Source organism: Myotis daubentonii, chromosome 3 (assembly GCF_963259705.1).
Source record: "Myotis daubentonii chromosome 3, mMyoDau2.1, whole genome shotgun sequence".
Classification (NCBI taxonomy): domain Eukaryota; kingdom Metazoa; phylum Chordata; class Mammalia; order Chiroptera; family Vespertilionidae; genus Myotis; species Myotis daubentonii.
The window spans coordinates 71,137,699-71,158,744 of NC_081842.1; the positions used below are offsets into that span (position 1 = coordinate 71,137,699).

Genomic DNA, 21,046 nt, shown 5'->3' on the forward strand with positions numbered 1-21,046 from the left:
AAAATGTATATTATTTTTGAAACTCTGGAGATGTGCTTATGTATAATCTCAAATTTATTTCTTAATGTAAAACCAAATGATTCATCATCTTTGTTTTGTCCATTTAGTTGTTTTTTATTAGGCAAAAAAATCTTTGGCCCGGCTGATGTGGCTCAGTGTTTGAGCATTGACCTATGAACCAGGAGGTCACAGTTCGATTCCAGGTCAGGGCACATGCCAAAGTTTTGGGCTTGATCCCCAGTAGGAGTGGTGCCGCAGGCAGCTGATAGATGATTTTCTGCCATCACTGATGTTTCTATCTCTCTTGCCCCCTTCTTCTTTCTTCTCTGAAATCAATAAAAATATATTTTTTAAAAATATCTGTTTATATGTATTGAAAATGGATACGGTTAACATAATAAATTATGCATTAGCTTTCAATTTTTCACTGAAAACATTTCTAGGGACTAGGATAGCAAATGGAGAATCCTTAGTAGCTGCCAGTGTGCTCTTCAAGACAAAAGTGCTTGGCCAATGTCTTTACTGTGCAGCTTCTTGACATCTGACTTCACCAGTATACCCTCTGCTGAAAAGTGCTGAAAACTATTATAAGAGCACATACGAACAAGTATGGTCTTGGGAGGATGCTTCTATTTCCCAAATGAATCCTTCCACCTGTCACCCTCCCCCCTGCTAAGAGAACAATTGACCTAGGTATATAATGGTATATAGAAATACACTTTTGGAGACAAAACGTTCACTTATCTGTGAGTTGAGGGGGAGGTGGGACCTTGGTGATTTGGTTGTATCATCTCCTTAGTACTTCTCAAATTAGAGTTCTGAGGTAGTATTTCATGGGTATGTGGAAAACTATAGGATAAGCGTAGTACACTCTTCTTTAGAGTCATTTTTTTCCAGTTTTATTTTAAAAGATCAATAAAAAAATAAAAAATAAAAGATCAATAAATATTCCTGGCCAGTAAGCCAAATCTGTTATTTCATAATAAAATAAACATTAACAGTATATTATAGAGCAGAATACAAATTTACATACATGTGGCAAAACTTCTGAACAAGTTGACATTTATGTAAATGAGTGGCTTTCAGTGGGGTCCTAGTCACCATCTACTCCCTAATATGAGTTAAGATTTTATTTTCTACTGCTCTCAGTAATACACCTTTGATGAAAAACGTTTCAGGAGTGTGGTCTTAAAATAGCTTGGCTTTAGACAGTGACAAATATTGAAGAGAAGAGGAGAGAACCAGCCCCATTTAAGAAATCTCTCTTACTTGAGTTAAAAAGTAAACTAACAAAGAAGAGGCAATAGAAAGCAATAGCTATGAACGGAGAATTTTAATGATACTGCTTTAAATATTTTTTTCTTTTTCAGTAAAAGGCCTTTCTGATAAATGTTATTACTACAGTCTTTTTAACTTTAGTGCTCATTTTACCTACCATTTACAAAGAACTTTGAATTCTAGGTCACTACATAAATTTCCATATTTACTTTGTTCAACGTCTCTGTGAGACAGACATAATAAATAATCTAGTAAGTGACAAGCATTTGCTTTCAGCACGCCAAAGCTGTGGTTTTGGTACATTGCCGTGCTGACTCCCACTGTTTTTGCTGTCCTGGTTTAACCAGCAAAGCATATTTATTGGGTAGTAGATATGTCAGAAGTGAAGGAATTCACATTCAGATAATACTGTGCTGTTGTCTTCAAAGCAGTCCATTTTTCATGAGCCTGCAATAAAAGGAAACTCAAGTCATGATCTCTGAGTGTGTAGAACACAGGCATCAATTATTCTGATTATCATACAGATATTTTCTAAAAGACTGAGAGAAATACAATGGAAGAATAATTCTAAGCAAGGTTTGGTTTTCACACTTTTAGTAATCTTTTTACTTCACTGATGAAATGTTTTGCAGTTTTCGCAGGCCACGGTGTGACCCATGTGGTAGAGTCTTGGTATATTACAGTATCTGTCAGTTGATCACAGCACAGGTCTACAATTACAGTTAGGAGTATACTTGAAAATTTGGATATTCCATGAGGAAGACACAGCCTTCCAGTCTATGTAATTATTTAATTTGCCAAATAAATAAAGTCTTCTTTTAATAACTCTAAATTATGCATGTTGGAGTAAAACAGGCATAAAACTAGATTCAAGCTGCTGCGACACCACTTCTACTGGGGATCAGCAAATGCTAGGCAGAACCAAGCTGATCCTGCTAGACGAGTTAAAACCCAGCTATGTGGAGTAAGGAGAGGATCCAAGCCCCAGGAAAACACAGAAATTCAACTTTTACAATGATTTTATTTATTATTTATTTATTTATTATTTTTGTTGTTGTTAATCCTCTCCAAGGATATTTTTCCGTTGATTTTTAGGGAGAGTGGAAGAGAGAGGAAAAGACAGAGAGAAACATCAATGTGAGAAAAACACAATGATTAGTTGCCTCCTTACAAGCCCCTACCAGGGCCCGGGCCAGGTAGGAGCCCACAACCAAGATACATGCTCTTGACTGGAATCAAACCTGGGACCCTTTGGTCCACAGGCCAATGCTCTATCCACTGAGCAAAACTGGCTAGGACTATAATGATTTTATACAACTTTTACACTTGGTGGTAGTGAAAATCTAATACATGTGGAAAGAAAGAACAAATCAGTGAAGGAATTAATTGCTATACATCCTCATTTTCTAAATTGCTGAGTTGTAAGAGGGAAATCATGACTGATTGAAATCCTCAGATAATTTAGCAATTTCATTTGGCCTGGAGTTTCAAAGTGTTCTTTCATCAAAAAGAGAAAATAAAACTGGTGAATTCAAGTTTCTTTTTTATTTCTCTTGGAATGAATATACAAATGAATAGGAAAATGTGAAAAAGACAAGCAAATGAAATGACATTAAAGGCTTGGGTAATTGTAACAGAGGGAAGTTAGCAGCTGAACAACTGAGAGAGAACTAAAATGTGACCGCAATCCATCCATCCACTACCCAAACATGTAATCATTTATTGAGACTTGACTACATAACAGTCATTTTAGTAGCTCCTGAGAATAATTATTTAGATGTAGAAGACTTGCACTTTACCTTTGTCGCCTAAGTAGAAAGGTGGGGTGCATGAAGCAAACAATTTCAGTGTGACATTTTGTGAGCTATTCACAAGTGAACAGCATGCAGAGGGGAGAGATGAAGGAAGGACAAATGCCCCCTTGGAAATCCGGGAAAGGCATCAGAAAGGAGACATTTGATCTTAGTTTTGAAAGTAGATGTGGAGGTCACCAGACCAAAGGCACTTTATGGAGAGGAAAGGGCAGGGATAGCTGATGGCAGATGGACAGGAAAAATCAGGACTAGGTTGGTGGTGTGTTAAAGCCAACTGATGAGATGCCTATTTAAATGCAAATACCTGATCAGCCAGTGTGTTTTCCCACATATTCGGACTGTGATCTGGGTCCCAGTAATCCTGCAAATATACGTGTCTTTTGAGATGTAGGAACTGGTTTGCTGGGTCTTCCAACAAAAATGGCGCTCCCAATGCTCCTGTAATTCAGAGTACAAGAGCACAGCATCTTTTAGGGCAACAGTTTACATCTCAATGTTTCCTCTTAAAGAAACACAACTGTGGTTCTGGGAAAATGGACACCTGAGAAGGAACCTTGAAAAAGTTTTACCTTGAGGGAAATGGCTGCTCCTTAGTCCTTTGCCACCATTGTACTAACACCACCCTATGTGAGCTGTACATGGTACAGCATGAAAGTTAGTGCTGTGAGGTGGATGGAGATTTTCAGAGCTTCTGTACATGCATGGGAGCCCACAGAATCAAATTCCAGCCCCATCACTATTTTAGGCAAGTTGTTTAATTTCTCTGAGCTCTAGTTTTCTTATATGTAAAACGGTATAATAAAAATAATAACAACACAGTAACAAAATAACATTGGATTACCATAAGAATTGGAAAAATTAATGAATATAAACTACCTGGCTCAAACCTGGCAGTCAACAATGTTATTCTTGCTTTCCAAGACTTCTAAAATAGAACATATCTTTCAGTTTAAAGTAGATTGCTCCCAAGTCTGGCACCATAGTTAAGATTGTTAGTATCACCCTGACTGGTTTGGCTCAGTGGGTAAAGCATCGGCCTGCGAGCTGAAGGGTCCCAGGTTCGATTCCAGTCAAGGGCATGTACCTTGGTTGCGGGCACATCCCCAGGAGGGGTGTGCAGGAGGCAGCTGATCGATGTTTCTCTCTCATCGATGTTTCTAACTCTCTATCCCTCTCCCTTCCTCTCTATAAAAAATCAATAAAATGTATTTTAAAAAAAGATTGTTAGCATCAATAGAGCCATCATTAAATCAAACAGACCTGTATTTTCTAACTCCTTCACACTTCAGGATCAAAAAAGAAAAAAAGATGATAATTTTAAAAATTCAAACTTCCTTAAGATCTTGAAATTTTAATAGTCTATATTGTGTTTTTATTCTTTTTAAAAATATATATTTTATTGTTTTTTTACAGAGAGGAAGGGAGAGGGATAGAGAGCTAGAAACATTGATGAGAGAGAAACATCAATCAGCTGCCTCCTGCACAACCCCCACTGGGGGTGTGCCTGCAATAAAACACAATCAGGTTCAGAGCTGTAAACTGAATAAATATAAAGGAAAACACACAATCTTCACCTATATGTAACAATGCAGTCTGTTTATTGCTTGTGATAAAGAAGCATTTATTACAAATCTAATTGTAAGCATGTTATGTTAGGCACTCTACAGATTCATCATTAAACAGATATCTATTGACAAATACTCTGTATGGATCGGGGTAAGTGAGCTATCAGGTATGAAATTTCTCTCTAGAAAAGAGGAAGAAAAGTCTTAAAATACAAAATAAGGGAACATAAGATTTGATTGTGCTAAGAGAGTTTTGGAGAAGCCTATATTACTGAGCACTAGGGTTTTGGGACACAAGCAGACATTTTCATGGTAAGGAAATTGCTTAACCTATTCCTTGAAGGAAATATTAAATTAACTTCATGGGAGAAGGGCAAGACTTTTAATTTTAAACTGTTGGAATAATGAGAGCAAAAGTCATTGTGAATCTAGAAGACTAATCTCTGAAAACAAGTATATACACAAATATTAATAATATTAGCTAGCACTTATTGAGCATGGTGCTAAATTCTTTAGCTGAATTACCTTATTTAATACTCACAACAAACCTAAGAAGTAGCACTGTCAATCATTTCATTATTCAGACACAGAAACTAAGTCATAGAAAATTTAAAAAAATACGTTGAAGGCCACACAACCAGTGGGACGCAGAGATGAAGTTCTTCCTTCAGAGCTACTGCACTACATTATGACTGTGAGCCAGGAATACTTGGGGCCAGATAACAATAGTAATAGTAATAATAATAGTAATAATAATAATAGTCTTAGGCATTTTAGACAAAAAGAAACAACAGTTATTTACACATTCTCTATGAACGCATGCTTTTCCAAGCTCGGCCTTGGGCTATAAGAAGGGTTTTAATTATTAGCCCTATTATTTCTAGTTTAACTTGCCAATCCAGTAACCTCTGGTTGCAAATGAATGTCTATGGAAAACGACAGCCTCTCTGGATACTATACATCAATCAGGCTGCCTCTGGATGCAAAACTCTGCACTACTGCTAACGCAGGATTGAAAAATGATTCAGACATAGTCTTCATTTATAAAATGTTAGCAACTTTATTTATTCAATAATTTAAAAATAGAAGACAAAAGTCAACCTCAGAAGATATTAGTAACAGATGTCAGAAATAATTCTTGCCTGCTGCTACGTAATCTAGTTCAATACAGTCAAACCAGATGGTGGTGGAAGCCATTCTCTAAGATTGTCCCCAAAGATCACTGCCTCCTGTTATTCGTATTCTGGGTGGTCACCTCTTTCACTTAGCAGGGCTGACCAGTGTATGCATAGTGTGTGATATCACAGTGTGTGATTTCTGGGGCTAGGACATAAAAGCTATCATAGCTTCTGGCTTGCCCGCTCTTGGATCCCTTGCCCTAAAGGAAGTCAGTCCTCTACCAACAACCATGTAAGCCAGGCACTGGGAATCTGATGCTTTTGCTCCAGTCAAGCCTTCAGATGACTACAGCCCACACTAGCATCTTTAACTATAACCTCGTGAGAGATCCTAAGTTAGAATCATCAACCTATGCCACTCCCAAATTCCTGGCCCTCAGAAACTGTAAAATAATAAATGTGGATTGTTTTAAGCTGCTAAGGTTTGGGGAAATGAGTTATGCCATAGTAGATAACTAATGCAATGCATTATAAGCACCTACTAATATCAAGGAAACTGCTAATCAACAGAGTTGAGACTAGGATGAGGCAAGTGAGGTCACTAAAGCATCCTATATAATAAAGAGGTAATATTCAAATTGACCATCACACCATCACACAAGATGGCCAACCCCATGTGGTCAAAGATGGCCGCCCCATGTGGTCACAAGATGGCCACCCCCATGTGGTCACAAGATGGCCACCACTAGGTGGCCGGCAGGGGAGGGCAGTTGTGGGTGATCAGGCCAGCAGGGCAGGACAGTTAGGGGCAACCAGGCCAGCAGGGAGGGCAGTCGGGGGGGACCAGGCTTGCAGGGGAGGGAGGGCAGTTGGGGGGGGACCAGGCCTGTAGGGGAGGGCAGTTGGGGACAATTGGGCCAGCAGGGGAGCAATTAGGCATTGATCAGGTTGGCAGGGGAATGGTTAGGGGGTGATCAGGCTGGCAGGCAGAAGCAGTTAGGGGCAATCAGGCAGGCAGGCAGGCAAGCGGTTGGGAGCCAGCAGTCCCGGATTGTGAGGAGAATGTCTGACTGCCAGTTTAAACCAGCAGTCAGACATCCCCCAAGGGGTCCCATATTGGAGAGGGTGCAGGCTGGGCTGAGGGACACCCCCTTCCCCCATGCATGAATTTTGTGCACTGGGCCTCTAGTAAAATATAAGAAGGAACTCACTCTCAGGGTTATGCAAATGTTGTACCATAAGCTTGCCACTTGCCTCACCCCAGTCTCAACTGGATGCAAAACACTGCACTAAGAAGGGTTCAAATTATTAGCCCTATTATTTCTACTTTAACTTGCCAATCCAGTAACCTCTGTTTTCAAATGAGTGTCTATTGAAAATGACAGCCTCTCTGATAATCACCACTGCATGGAAAGACAAACAAACAAACAAATCAAAAACAAGTGAAAACCCCTTGCCTCTAAGGAACTCACATTATATTCAGAGTTCACAAATAATTATAGGAACACATATTGTGACTAGACCTTCTAAAGGGGGAGTGAGTAATTCGAATATTGCATGGAGGCTGCACAGAGAAATTAGTTTTGAGTTGAGCATCAAAGAATATGTAAGGTTTCACAGCTAGGAGGAGGGAGTGGCAGCAAAGGGCATGTATTCCAGGCTGAAGAAGATGAAGAGCTCAGAGCAGAGGAGCAAGGTGAGTTTCAGGTTCAATGACCCTCACTTTGCCAGTGTGATCGAAGGTAACTTTGTGGTATGGATGTGTTAAAGATAATGTTGGAAAGATAATCTGGAGCTTGATTCTGAAATATTATACTGTTATACCAAGGACTTTGGGCTTTAGTCTGTAAATAATGATCATTTATGTGCCAGAAAATGATCAGGACCAGTTTTACTAAAAAAAAAATTTTTATTGTGATAAAATATACATAAATAAAACATACCATTTTAAACATTTTTAAGTATATACTTCAGTGGTATCATGTACATTCACAATGTCATGCAACCATCACCACTATCTCCAGAACTTTTTCAGTGTCAAAGATAGAAACTCTGTACCCTTTAAACAATAATTCCCATGGTCCTCTCCCCCAGCCCCCGGTAAATACCTTTTTACTCTGTGTCTCTAGGAGTTGGTTTATTCTAGGGACCTTAGATAAAGGGAATCCTGCAATATTTGTCTTTCTGTGTCTGACTTATTTCACATAGTATAATATCTTCAAGTTTTATCCATGATGTGGCATATGTCAGCCTTTCATTCTTTTTTAAGGCTAAATATTTTGTTATGTATATGCCAACATTTTGTTTATCCATTCATAGATTTACTTTTGACAACTCCTTTGTCAATGGTATGGAGAGCCGCTGGTAAAAGGAAGAGAGTAGAGTGAAAGAAACAAGGTCAGAGGCTCTTCAAATAGTCCAGATGAGAGGTAAGTAGGTGACAGAGGGATGGGAAGACAGGATGGACTGGGAGGGAACTGGGAACTGGGAACTCCCATTCATTTAGGTATGGACTGACCAGTATTGCATTTTTGGTTTCAGCTGAAATGTATTAATAGGTGACTTTCAGATTTCTCTTTATTACATTTGAATCAAAAGTGTTCTACAATGGTACATGTTTAATGTGCACTTACTCTGTTTTTAAAAAGTTGCCTTTTAAAACAAAGGGAATGTCTAGGTAAAGTAAATCTGATAACCTCAATATCAAATAAATATTTCTAAAAAAATTATGCTTAGGATATAATTTACAGCTGAAAAAGAAATCACAATAATTCTTAAGATAGTTTTATTTAGAAACATCCAAAAGTAAAACCAGTATTCTGCATCATTATCCTGGTACATTGTACAATTGCTAAGAAAAAACATTGCTATTACATCAATCTTGGCCGAGAAGCATGCTTTAAAATATAAGCCCAAGCTATTTTAAGCTCTAATGATTCTGTCTTTTGTAAATCTTTTTTTTTCCTTTTTTTTGCTCATGAAAAATATTTCACTCATATAATCTCCTCCGGCACCCCTCTCCACACCACCCTCCCCCTTCCAGAACAAAGCGCTTACCTCAGCATTATGCGACCAACAGGCATCCAATAAATATTAATTGATGGTGATAATAACATCACCCAGGAGAGAGACAGAAAGTAGTATTTATTATCCCATTTTACAAATGAGAAAATTGTCACATGGAGATGAAATGACTCACTCAAGGTCACATAGTAAGTCAATGGCAAGACTGGAAATAAAATGTAAGTTATATAGAAGGGCATGCTATTATCCTCTCTGCTTGAGAAATCTCTCCTCCCTTTTTCAATCTGCCTGATCATCCTTGAAAGTTAGTGAGAACAAAATCAGAGTTTTGTGTTTGTAAGCCTATGTAATCCTGCTGGGGTTTGAAAACCGAACCCTGACTTTTATTACCTTGTTGGCTATTAAATGAGTGGGTTTTTTAAATGTAGGCAAATGTGAGTCAGGTTAATACCTTTTTTAAACTTTATAATCATAAGCTATAAAAATATATTTTTCTCTTTCCAAATTCCTATACACCCTCCTTTCTTTCATCCTGTATCATAGTCTTACTAAGACCTGTCAAGCTTAATTCTACTATCGAAACCATTCTAGAATATCCTCTGCAGAAAGTTCTGTGCAGTAGAAACAGGCAGGAGGATGGAGCTATTCGAGATCACACCTCTCTTCTCACAAGCCAAGAAAGATCAGAGATGCCAAGTCTTATCCTGGCCCTGGCAGTGACTAGTCACCAAGTCACTTTTTATCCCTGTATCTCCATTATCTGTTCTGTAAGATGAGGCTGCATCATATCATCTCTAAGGTCTCTTCCAGCTCTAATGTTTTTAACTGGGATGTATTCATAACAAATAAGTCATTAACTGAAAATGTCTTTCTCTGTGTGGTATTATGTCATTGGAACATACAGAATATGCTAAGTGGGCACAGCTCCTACTACCATCAAGGAATTTACATGCTGAGAAATTCAGCACTGAAACAGACAGAAATAAGTGAAAGAGAAGTCAAAATAGACCTGCCCAATAATTAAAGCAAAACAAATAAAAATGTATTCACATTATGCACAAAGATGAGTGCCCATCACAGGCTGGTGAGCAGTATGGGAGTAACGGGAGCTATATTAGAAGTGGAAAGACTCCCTATATTGCCATCTCCAGGGAAGGCTGGAAAAGACACTTTAAACTGGATAGTGGAGAAATGACTGACTAGTCTGTATGCTATGCATGTGACCATGAAAATGATACTTGTGGTAGGAACCCATACACTAAAAGGATCAATGTGAATTAATGTGAAACTTAAGATACAGAATGAAAGGGCAGCGTTTGATGGCAGATTCCTGTTTTCTTCAATTTGGACTAATCTCAGGCCTCCCTTTTCCCTTGGTGTGCTCTGCCCCTCTGGAGGGGACGTGCCTCATTTAATTGGTAAGTGCAACAGGCATGTCCAGCTCACTCTTCCTTTTTTCTCCGGAGAGTGCGCTGCCCTCAGAGGGCACACTTCCTGTTCTGGTCCTGCAACCTGCAATTGGGTATGAAATTTGCCAAGGTGTGGGCCCAGTCATCGGGCTGTTATGTACTTATATATAGTGCACATTGCATCTTCCAGTTGGCCTTTCTTAGTAATAAAGAAAATGGATTGCCTTTCCTAATCATCTTTGGTTTATTTCTCAACCTGATCAAAACCAGGGCATAGAAGGGGAGTGCTATGTGTCAGAAGGTGGCTCAGAGAACCCAACAGGTCTGTTTGCTCAGATCCTCACTAAGAAACAGGAGAAAAAAAAATAGAGCACAAACAAAGCACTCCAACCAGCAGGAGTTTTCCATCCCTGGACAGCCATGACTGATTTCTTCCCTCATGTAACCTTCAGCATCTGTGAAGTAAATGTGTTGGGATTCAGTGGGGATAGAAGACATAAAATATCTGCCAGGTTCATAGGATGGGCCCATAGTAGCTCTTTCACTTGGGTTCCAGTGATACTGATATGTGTAGTGTTACCTGATACCTGTACTAGAGAATAAGCACTATAGTCCTGTCACAAGTTCAAAACACTTAGGTATGGGATACTGAAAGTAAAGCACCTAGCACTCAGTCCAAACAATGAGGGAATAACATTTACTATTTACTATTTGTATTGGACAATACAAATCAGCCCATGCCCTTAAATTATTGATGTCTTAAAAAAATAGATAATATAAGTACCCAGGCAATTATGTGTGCACATAAGTTAAGTACTGAAAGTATAAATGGTCACTAGGGATCCTATCTAATAAAGAGGGAATATGCTAATTGGCCCTCATGCCATTGCAAAGATGGCAGCACCCGCAGTCAATAAGGAGGGAATATGCTAATTGCTGTCACACCCTCAAAGGTGGCAGCGCACACAGCCACAAGATGGTGGTGCCCAGTCCCCTCAGCCCTACTGGGGAGGCAGGTATGTGGCAAGGCTGGGCCAGCTCCGCGCACCTGCCTCTAGAGACCCTCAGCCCCCCAGCCACCCAGGGCTGGCCTGAGGCACAGGCAAGCCTTGGATGGCAGCTGCTCAACTGACGCCAAAGGCGCAGGCAAGCCTCATGTCAGCTGCCCAGCCACCCAGGGCTGCCTGAGGCTCAAGTAACCAGGCCAGCTGAGGCTTGCACTGCCAGCAGTGGCAGCAGCAGAGGTGTGATGGGAGCGTCACCTTCCCCTGATTGCGGGTCGCTTCCTGCCCATGAGGGCTCCCGGACTGTGAGAGGGGGCAGGCCAAGTTGAGGGAACCCCCCTCCAGTGCATGAATTTTCATGCACCGGGCCTCTAGTTAAGTACTATAGAGAATCAGGAGAAAAGGATATACAAACATCTTGGCAATTCAGTAACATTCTCAAAGACCTATATAAATGTAGGATAATTTTTTTTTTAATTTTGTGAAAGATTAAAATACTAATGTTTAGGTATTTTAATAATTTTTAGACTTAAATATTTTTTTATTTGTGTTAAGCAAATAATTTTCTTCACAAATAATAAAATAGTTAATTTTTTCTTTTCACTCTATACTTTGGTCACTGACCAAAACTTCATGGTGGAAGATAAAATAGTTATATTTAATAGAATGGATTCTTTCATTTTTCTGAAATTCAGATAAAAATTAGTGAGAGACAAAATGAGAGCTAAGAAATTTGGGTTGTGAGAGAAAAAGAAAAAGAAAGGAGAAGAGAGAAATCAAGAAAAGAAATCAAAGAAAGAACAGAAAAAAGAAGGGAGGTTGTAAAATATAAGAAGTCCTGAGGAGAACAGGACACAAACAGGCAGTAAGATGAGAGAAGCAAGGAGGTTTGATGGACCTGCATTGGGGGGAAAAAAAGAGGCACTGGACTATGGGACCAGTTCTCAAATCCTCAGGATCATAGTAAATGATCTGTTATTAAAATGCTTTGTAACTGAACTTTTAACTCAGAGATTTCAACTTTATTGACGTCACAATTGCTGATGTGTTGAGTACTTTGAAATGTAAACAGAAACTGGTTTGGCTTGAGTTCAACTTCCATCTGTTTTAACCTGTTCTCAGTACACAGCCACATTCACTATCACTCTCGTGGCCACGTATTTCCCTGGGATATACTTTGGAGCCAGCAGATATTTTATTGGTCTTTAATCGCATACCAGCGGTTCTCAACCTGTGGTTTGCGACCCCTTTGGCGGTCGAATGACCCTTTCACAGGGGTCACCTAAGACCATCCTTCATATCAGATATTTACATTACGATTCATAACAGTAGCAACATTACAGTTATGAAGTAGCAACGAAAATAATTTTATGGTTGGGTCACAACATGAGGAACTGTATTTAAAGGGCCAGAAGTTTGAGAACCACTGGTATAGACAGAGAAATCTGTAACTCATGAAAAGCAGCATTTTGCATGATCCCATAGTGAGCCTTTCTGGGTCACTGCCTATGTGTGTTGATGGTATTCCCAACTCTAGTGACATGACAAAAAATTCCACATGGCTAGGAAAAGAGAGTTTTTCTACAACATTCAGCATGCTCAATGAATCTAGTCATAGGCAATGACATTTTTGGTTTTTGTCCAACCAAGTTATTTACCAGTTTATTCTTACTACCCACTTTCTTCAAAGCAAGATCAACCTTAAGCCAAAGTGAGTAGGTAAAATTAAGATTTTTTAAAAATATATTTTATTGATTTTTTACAGAGAGGAAGGGAGAGAGAGTTAGAAACATTGATGAGAGAGAAACATCGGTCAGCTGCCTCCTGCACACCCTCCACTGGGGATGTGCCTGCAACCAAGGTACATGCCCTCGACCGGAATCGAACCTGGGACCCTTCAGTTCGCAGGCCAACGCTCTACCCACTGAGCCAAACCGGCCAGGGCTTAAATTAAGATTTTTAAATAAAAATCTTATAAAAGAAACCAAAAGTGTATCAAGGAATAAAGACTCTCCAAAAAATTGGAGGGCTACAGGCCTGATGGAAAAGGGCTATTCCCCTCATGAAGAGAGGGCAAAAAGGGAGGGGTTGGAGGTGCTGATGGGGTCATGGGGAAGAAAGTGTAAGCTTAACAGCTCTTGTCAAAAGAAACCAAACCAAACCAAACCAAACAAACTTCATGATAAATTGGCCTTGGTTACTAACTGTGGACTGAAAAACAGGAGTTTAAACTATGCCAGAGAAACAGGCTAAAAGCACTTTCAGATTTCCTCTGTATAAAACCAAAAGACACACTTGTACTTTATAGATAGTCCTGATCACAGGCCAATAATAAGGGCATAACTCCTTCTCCCCCCCATTCCCCCCCAATTGTTTCATATATGAGTCAACCCCCAAAATTGGTTTACTTATTTAGTGAAACATTTTCCAAATATGTATATTTTCTCTATTTCCTCTTTCTGAGATATGGGGCTATTTGATTTTATTAAGTGCTCTACTACTGAGGTGGAACATGTTGAGTTCAGGACTTCATTTTCCCTTCAGTACAACTAGGAACTGTCATAGAACAATCTTCAGTTATATCCTGGTCTGACCCTATTTCCTCAGATAAAGTCACCCAGCTCCCTAACTCCAGACCTTTACTTGTCGAACCAATGGCTACAATACTGGCCCTATTACTTTTTCAGGAGATCTTGCTGTGTGTCCTGCTTCCTCTCCTGTTTCTGCATAGCCCATATCTAGGACTGTGGTGCTGGAGGGGACAGTTTGTAGAAAGACGGGTTTTGTTCTCAAAAGACCTGGATGTAGAATTTGTATGTGAATTGGCACCCACTATTGATTAACCGTGTAGTTTGGTCATTTATCTTGTCTAAGTCTCAGTTGTCTTTTTGTATAATGGGAATCATAACACCTATTTGCAGAGTGTTTCTGAGAATTGAATTGAATTAAGGTTACATATGGATAGCTCTTGACACATAATAAAGACTTAAAATAGTAGTAGCAATTTTGTTGGTTTATTATAGGAGAAAGCAATTCTTGACCTAAATGCTAACGAGAGAGTTGCTTTGTTTTATAATCAAATGATGACATTTGACTTCTAATTCTCTGACTAGGGAATCATCTCCAATGTGTAAGGTACTATTTTGAGAAAATCAATAAAATAATTTGGGGACTTTGCCCATATATGTCATTACTTGAGTAAGACTATCATTTTAGCTTCAGCATTCCCATTAGGAAAATAGATAGTGAGATCTTTTCCCTATTTACTTCAAATTAAGTTCTAGATAAAAGTAACTTGTTAGACAACTAATCTGTAACAGAGAAAACTTTTTTAAATAACAGAAACAAACAAATTTTTTAAATTGTTGTTTTTTTATGATAAGCAAAAGGGCTCCAGGGAGGAATAGATGAATAGGCTGCATTCTTTTTCTTTTCTTTTCTTTTTTTCTTTATTGGTTAAGGTATTACAAATGTGTCCTCATTCTTATATGTAAGAGGGAGGGAGGAGAAGTAAAAGAAAGTTGATTCAAGCTAATATTTTCCTACGTTAGAGCGGTATGACTTAGAAAATGTTGGTTAAGTTAGTTACTAGTTTAACAAATGAACTGGGTTCTAAAGACTTCAGTCTCTTCAGTCCGAAAGCAATAAAGGCTTCTTTCCTGAGATCTGAAGGGCACCCAGCAGTGTCCACAATCCTCTGTTCTTAGTTTCTGATCTCAGCTTGCACTTGCATGAACTTCAATGACATAAACTCAGTCATTCATTTATTTATTCACTATTAAGTGAAGTGAGTCAACGCAGTTTCTTTATAGGTAGACATATTTGTATCTCAGCTGGGGTTAAAGTTAATTCCAACTTCTAAGTGCACAAAAATCACTTTTGCAGAACCATTTCCCCTTTGCCAGATATTTTTGACCCTGCAGTGTTCACAGGGGAATGTGGACCAGATGTAGTGCTTTTAGCCTTGCAGTCATCCACTGTCACCAACTCTAAAGTCAATTGCATGGATCAGCAGTCAAGGCAAAGCTTTATACTGATGGATTATAACCAGCCCATGGCTTCAGTTTGCAATGTGCTCCTCACTCACTCACTTAACCTGAGCCAAACTCACTTTTTTTCGTCTGGAGATATAGGCTTAACTTGGTGTGATGATAATTGCTTTATATTAATGTGGTTAAAAATTTCTAAATAATTTAATTAAACATGTCCAAAATATAAAGTGCAATATTGATGATTAAAATTCTTTATGTAGCCCTGCCTGTGTTCAATCCCCAGTCGGGGCACGTAGGTCAGGATGCATAGATGGAGCATGTACAGGAGGCAACCAATGGATGTTTCTCTCTCTTCCTCTCTCTCTCTCTCTCTCTCTCTCTCTCTCTCTCTCTCTCTCTCTTTCTTCCTCTCTCTAAAACCAATAAACACATACCCTCAGGTGAGGATTAGAAAAAGACCTCTACTAAAATTGTGGACAAAAGGGGCCACATGCTAACCTGACTAGCTCAGGGGAGGCCTGCATGGCGGTCTTGCAAACTCAAAGACCTAAAGTAACCACAAAGGATGGTCTGAAATGAAAATTTTAACTAAAAGCAGTTATGGTGGGTAGTCATTTCTTAAGCAGGTATCTTCCCTGACAAAGATAAACTTTGATCTTAACTGAGCCTGTTGTCTTTTTGCATCTATGATAACATACCTTTGGAATGTCAGGGTAACTTGTAACTTCCCCTTTTCTGGACCCCTTAGGGCACAACCAATGTGCCAGGGCACAGGCCACAAATTCCCTCATTGTTATTGTGTTAATTGTTGACTGTTAACTATCCTGTACCCATCTATGTAAAAGAAGCAAGCGTCTATCATTTTACTTTTTATCCAATCCCAGACATTTCCCTGTTTTGCTTTCTCCCACCTCCCTAATCTATCACCAATGGATTTCATGTAACCCGCCTTTGATGGTAATTTTTGAAAATGGGTGAAAAACCACCATTCTTCAGAGCATTATGTCAATACATTGAGATTCTGCTTCCCAGCAATTGTCAACAGTTGGGCTCAAATAAACTTACAAAAATTATTTATAGGTTTTAATGTTTCTTACCTTAACAAAAATTATTCACAAGCATAGGAATAAAAGGCTAATTATGTATTCTCATATATACCTAGACTAATAGTTTAGATACAGTGCACAGTTGGTGGGAATACAGACTGGAAAACGGTGTAAAGATTCCTCAGAAAGTTAAAAATGGAACTGCCTTATGACCCAGCAATTTCACTTTGGGGTATATATCTGAAGAAACCCAACTGATTCAAAAACTATATGCACCCCTTTGTTACTTGCAGTGTTATTTACCGTAGCCAAGATATGGAAGCAACCCAAGAGCCCATTAGTAGACAAGTGAATAAAAAAATGGTGGAACAGATATAAAGTGGAATATTATTTAGCCATACAAAAGAATGAGATCTACCACTTGCAACAGCATGAATGGACCTAGAGTGAAATTGTGCTAAGTGAAATAAACCAGAGAAAAATAAATACCCTATGATTTCACTTATATGTGAAATCTAAAGAGCAACATAAACAAATACAATAGAAACAAACACATAGGTACTAAGAACAGACCGATGGTTGCCACAGGGGAAAGAGGTTGAGGGACTGGGTGAAAAAGTGAAGGGATTAAGAAGTATAAATTGGGTTTTTTTTCAGTATGCATTATGGTGTGTAAGGACATATGCAGAAGAAATATAGTTATGTAACCCTTTTCTGTCAATCATCCCTGAATGTAAATGAAAGTCTCCACCCAGAAAAATCCCTCTTTTAAACCGTATAACCCAGGAGTTCGAGGCCACTCTCTCTGGACTGGCCTGCTCCTCGTTTGAAGTATATCTTCAATAAATCCTACTTCGCTTTAAAAGAAAAGAGGTACAAATTGTTAGTTATAAAATAGTCATGGAGATGTAAGTACAGCAGAGGAAACACAGACAGTAATATTGTAATACCTATGTGTGGTGCCAGGTAGGTACTTGAAGTATCAGGAGATTACTTGTAAAGTATGTGATTGCCTAACCATTATGCTGTACACATGAAACTAAAACAAAACATTGAGTGTAAACTTTAATTGACAAATAAGATTAAAATATAATGCAAAAAAACAAATGAAATATAAAAAATGATTTAGATATAGATATGTGTGTGTGTGTGTGTGTGTGCGCGCGCGCGCGTGCGTGTATACCTCAAGCAAAGTACATAATTTTTGCATGGTTCTCAGAGGCATATTATAAAAGTAGAAATTTATTCTGACTTAAGCATCTGCATCAGAGTATTTATAAATTACAGAGATTTAACTGAGAATAATTTATACCTTTGTGAGTATCTTCAGTTTGGGTTACAAGAAAAACAAATGATCTCTCAGTTCAATTCAGATATAAGCCCCTGAATTACCAGGCCAATATGGCAGCAAATTACCTGGCCTCCAGTGCCTTCCTTGATCTGTCTTTAAAACACCACTTCTCTGAGCTACTGCTTGCCCTAAAGGTTAATAAATTCATACTTTCAAAGTACCTTGAGGTCGCCACATAATAGTACGATGTAAGTATTACAGTTTCTAAAAGGCATTTAAATTCTTCTTTGCCCAAGGACACCAGAGCACTTCTTTGGTGGCAGCAATTCAATAAATTTCTTAGCAACAGCAGCATGTTACTATGTTAACAATAATTAGGAATAAAATGGTCACACACACACACACACACACACACACACACACAATTAACACTAACGTGTTCAAAAACACAGCATGGCACATAGCTTGTTTTCCTCAATGCTTCAGAATTAGTCTATAGATAAAGTCTGTTTATTTGTGTCTTTAAAAAGTCAAAAGGGGTTATCTATCAACCTAGTAATTGTAAAAGATGTAAGTAGAAAAAAAATAGGTTCTTACCAATAAGCAAAGTTGAACACAAGACCACTTGAAGCATTTTATAGGCCATGATCCTGTTTTGAAAAATAAAAAAAAGATTTGTTTATTTTAATTTACACCAAACAAAGTTTTAGGGCATATTGGGACTTTCCAGGAACATAGAGCTTACCTGTTAGGAGCTGAGGCAAGGCAGAGAGAGGCCCTTGCTCGAGAGAGCTTTTTTTTATATAGCACCGGCCTTTTTACCCTTTGGACTTTTTTGGGTTGACATTTTACGAGCTGTTTTGTATTACATGGGTCATGTATTTATTTACTAATTTTGTCACTTACACAGACTAATGTGATGTAAAAAAAGGTAGAAAACTGATATATTGCTGGTGGGAATATAAAATGGTACAGTTACTTTGGAAAACAGTTTGGCAATTTCATATAAATCTGAGCATGCAATTGCCATACAACCCATAAATTGCACAATTGGGCATCTATCTCAGGGAAAATGAAAACCTATATTCATACAAAAAAACCTGTGTAAGAATGTTCACAGCAGCTTTATTAGTAATATAAAAAACCTGGAAACAGCAACTTTATTAATAATTCACAAAAACAGGAAACATCCCAGATGTCTTTTAACAGCTGACTGTTAAGTAGATAGAGGTACACCTATACTATGGATTACTACTCAGCAATAATATAATAAAAATAATTGATAGACATACCAACTTGGACGAATTTCAAAATTACTTACCTGTATGTGTCCATATATATAGCCTTCTTGATATGACAAAATTATAGAAATAAAGAAGATTTTGGTATTTGTTAGGGATTAAAGATGGAGGTTAGGGAGGTGGTTTTGGTTATAAAAGGGCAATATGAGGAACCCTTGTAGGGATGGAGCAGTTCTGTACCTTGACTGTGGTAGCTATATGAACATAAACATGATAAAATTGCATAGAAATAAATACACATCTCTCTCTCTCTCTCTCTCTCTCTCTCTCTCTCTCTCTCTCTCTCTCTCTCTTTCTCTCTCTTTCTCACACACACACACCACACACACACAAATTAGATGTAAGACTGGGAGAATATGAATAGTATTAGTAGATTATCTCATAAGTGTATCAATATCAATATCAATATACTAGCTGTGATACTATACTCCACTCCAGTTTGCAAAATGTGACCATGGGGGAAAGTGGGGGAAGAACACACAGGATCTCTCTGTATTATTTCATCACAAGAGTGCGTGTGACTCCCGAGATCTCAAAATATAAAGTTTAATTAAAAGCAAAGGAATTTTTAACTGCATGGTAACATCTGTTTCCAAGAGAACATAATGAGTAAAACCAGAACTTTTCTCATTTTCATTTTTCAAACAATTACCATTTTCAGTGGCAAGATTAACAGTTAACCGAATGAATGTATCATCATTCAGTTTACTCTAAACAGCAAACTATGCATCAGTTATGTCAAGCCAGTCTCATCAAGATTATGCAATCTGTAACAAAGAGGTATAGAGAGGTACAGGTGATAGAGGACAACTTTCTTATTGTCTATTTTTGAATTATAGAGAGTGTTCAAAACCCATATTTACCTAGCTGGGTGTTATGCTCTAATTACTGATGGAATTCTCAGGAAGACAGATACCTGGAAATAAGCACAGCAAAATCTTGGCAGCTTATCCCATATGTCCATCTATGAGATGTTGGTGCAACAGCCATTGCCCTTGTTTTTCCTCAGTGGAGAGGTATACATATGCACTTGCATAATAGACTAGAGGAGTCTCAAGAAAAACAGATGCAAAATACCTTGTTACTTGGAGGGCATAGAGCCAAAGGAGAAATTCATCTTCCTCTCTTCTCTTTCTTCCATCATTCCTCAACTTACAGATCTAAAATGGGGTTTGTCTGGAGGAGGGATGGGAGCAAGGTTGCATACTATCTCTTTTACTTTGCTTCTCTCACAAAATGAGTCATTAGTCAATTATTTTGGATGAGATTTGCAATACAAGTATAAAATAATAATAGTTCTTCCATGAATTATATATATACTAGAGGCCCAGAGCACAAAATTTGTACACTGGGGGGGGGGGTCCCTCAGCCCAGCCTGCACCCTCTCTAACATGGGACCCCTCAGGGGATGTCCGACATCCCTCTTTAGGATCGGACATCCCTCTCACAATCTGAGACTGCTGGCTCCCAACTGCTCACCTGCCTGCCTGATTGCCCCTAACCACTCCCCTGCCAGCCTGATAGACTCCTAACTGCCCCCTTGCAGGCCCTATCACCCCTAACTGCCCTCCCCTGCATGCCTGACCCCCCCCAACTGCCCTCCCCTGCTGGCCTGATCGCCTACAACTGCCATCCCCTGCCAACCATCTTGTGGTGGCCATCTTGTGCCCACACGGGGGCAGCCATCTTGTGTGAGGGCGTGATGGTCAATTTGCATATTACCTCTTTATTATATATACTAGAGACCTGGTGCACAAAAATTTGTGCACTTGGGGGAGGGGAGGTGTCCCTCAGCCTCGCCTATGCCCTCTCGCAGTCTGGGACCCCTTGAGGGATGACCACCTGCTGGCTTAGGCCCACTCCCTGGGGAATTGGGCCTAAACTGGCAGTCAGACATTCCTCTGGCAGCCCGGGAGCCCTTGGGGATGTCCACTTGCCAGCGGGGAACAGGCCTAAGCTGCAGTCGGACATCCTTAGCGCTGCTGAGGAGGTGGGAGAGGCTCCTACCACCACCGCTGTACTGGCAGCCATCAGCCTGGCTTGTGGCTGAGCAGAGCTCCCCCTGTGGGAGCACACTGACCACCAGGGGGCAGCTCCTGCATTGAGTGTCTGCCCCCTGGTGGTCAGTGTGTGTCATAGTGACCAGTCATTCCCAGTCTTTCTGCTGTTAGGGTCAGTTTGCATATTACCCTTTTATTATATAG

At 39.2% G+C, this 21,046-nt stretch overlaps 1 long non-coding RNA gene across 1 annotated transcript; it reads right to left on the minus strand.

The window, feature by feature from the left end:
• Positions 1-931: 931 nt before the first annotated feature.
• On the minus strand, positions 932-18,196 carry LOC132230440 (uncharacterized). Its single transcript, XR_009451871.1, has 2 exons — positions 18,139-18,196; positions 932-1,725 (listed from the first exon to the last, which is right to left on the minus strand). It is a non-coding gene; the product is annotated as an uncharacterized LOC132230440 (long non-coding RNA).
• Between the last annotated feature and the right edge of the window lie 2,850 nt (positions 18,197-21,046).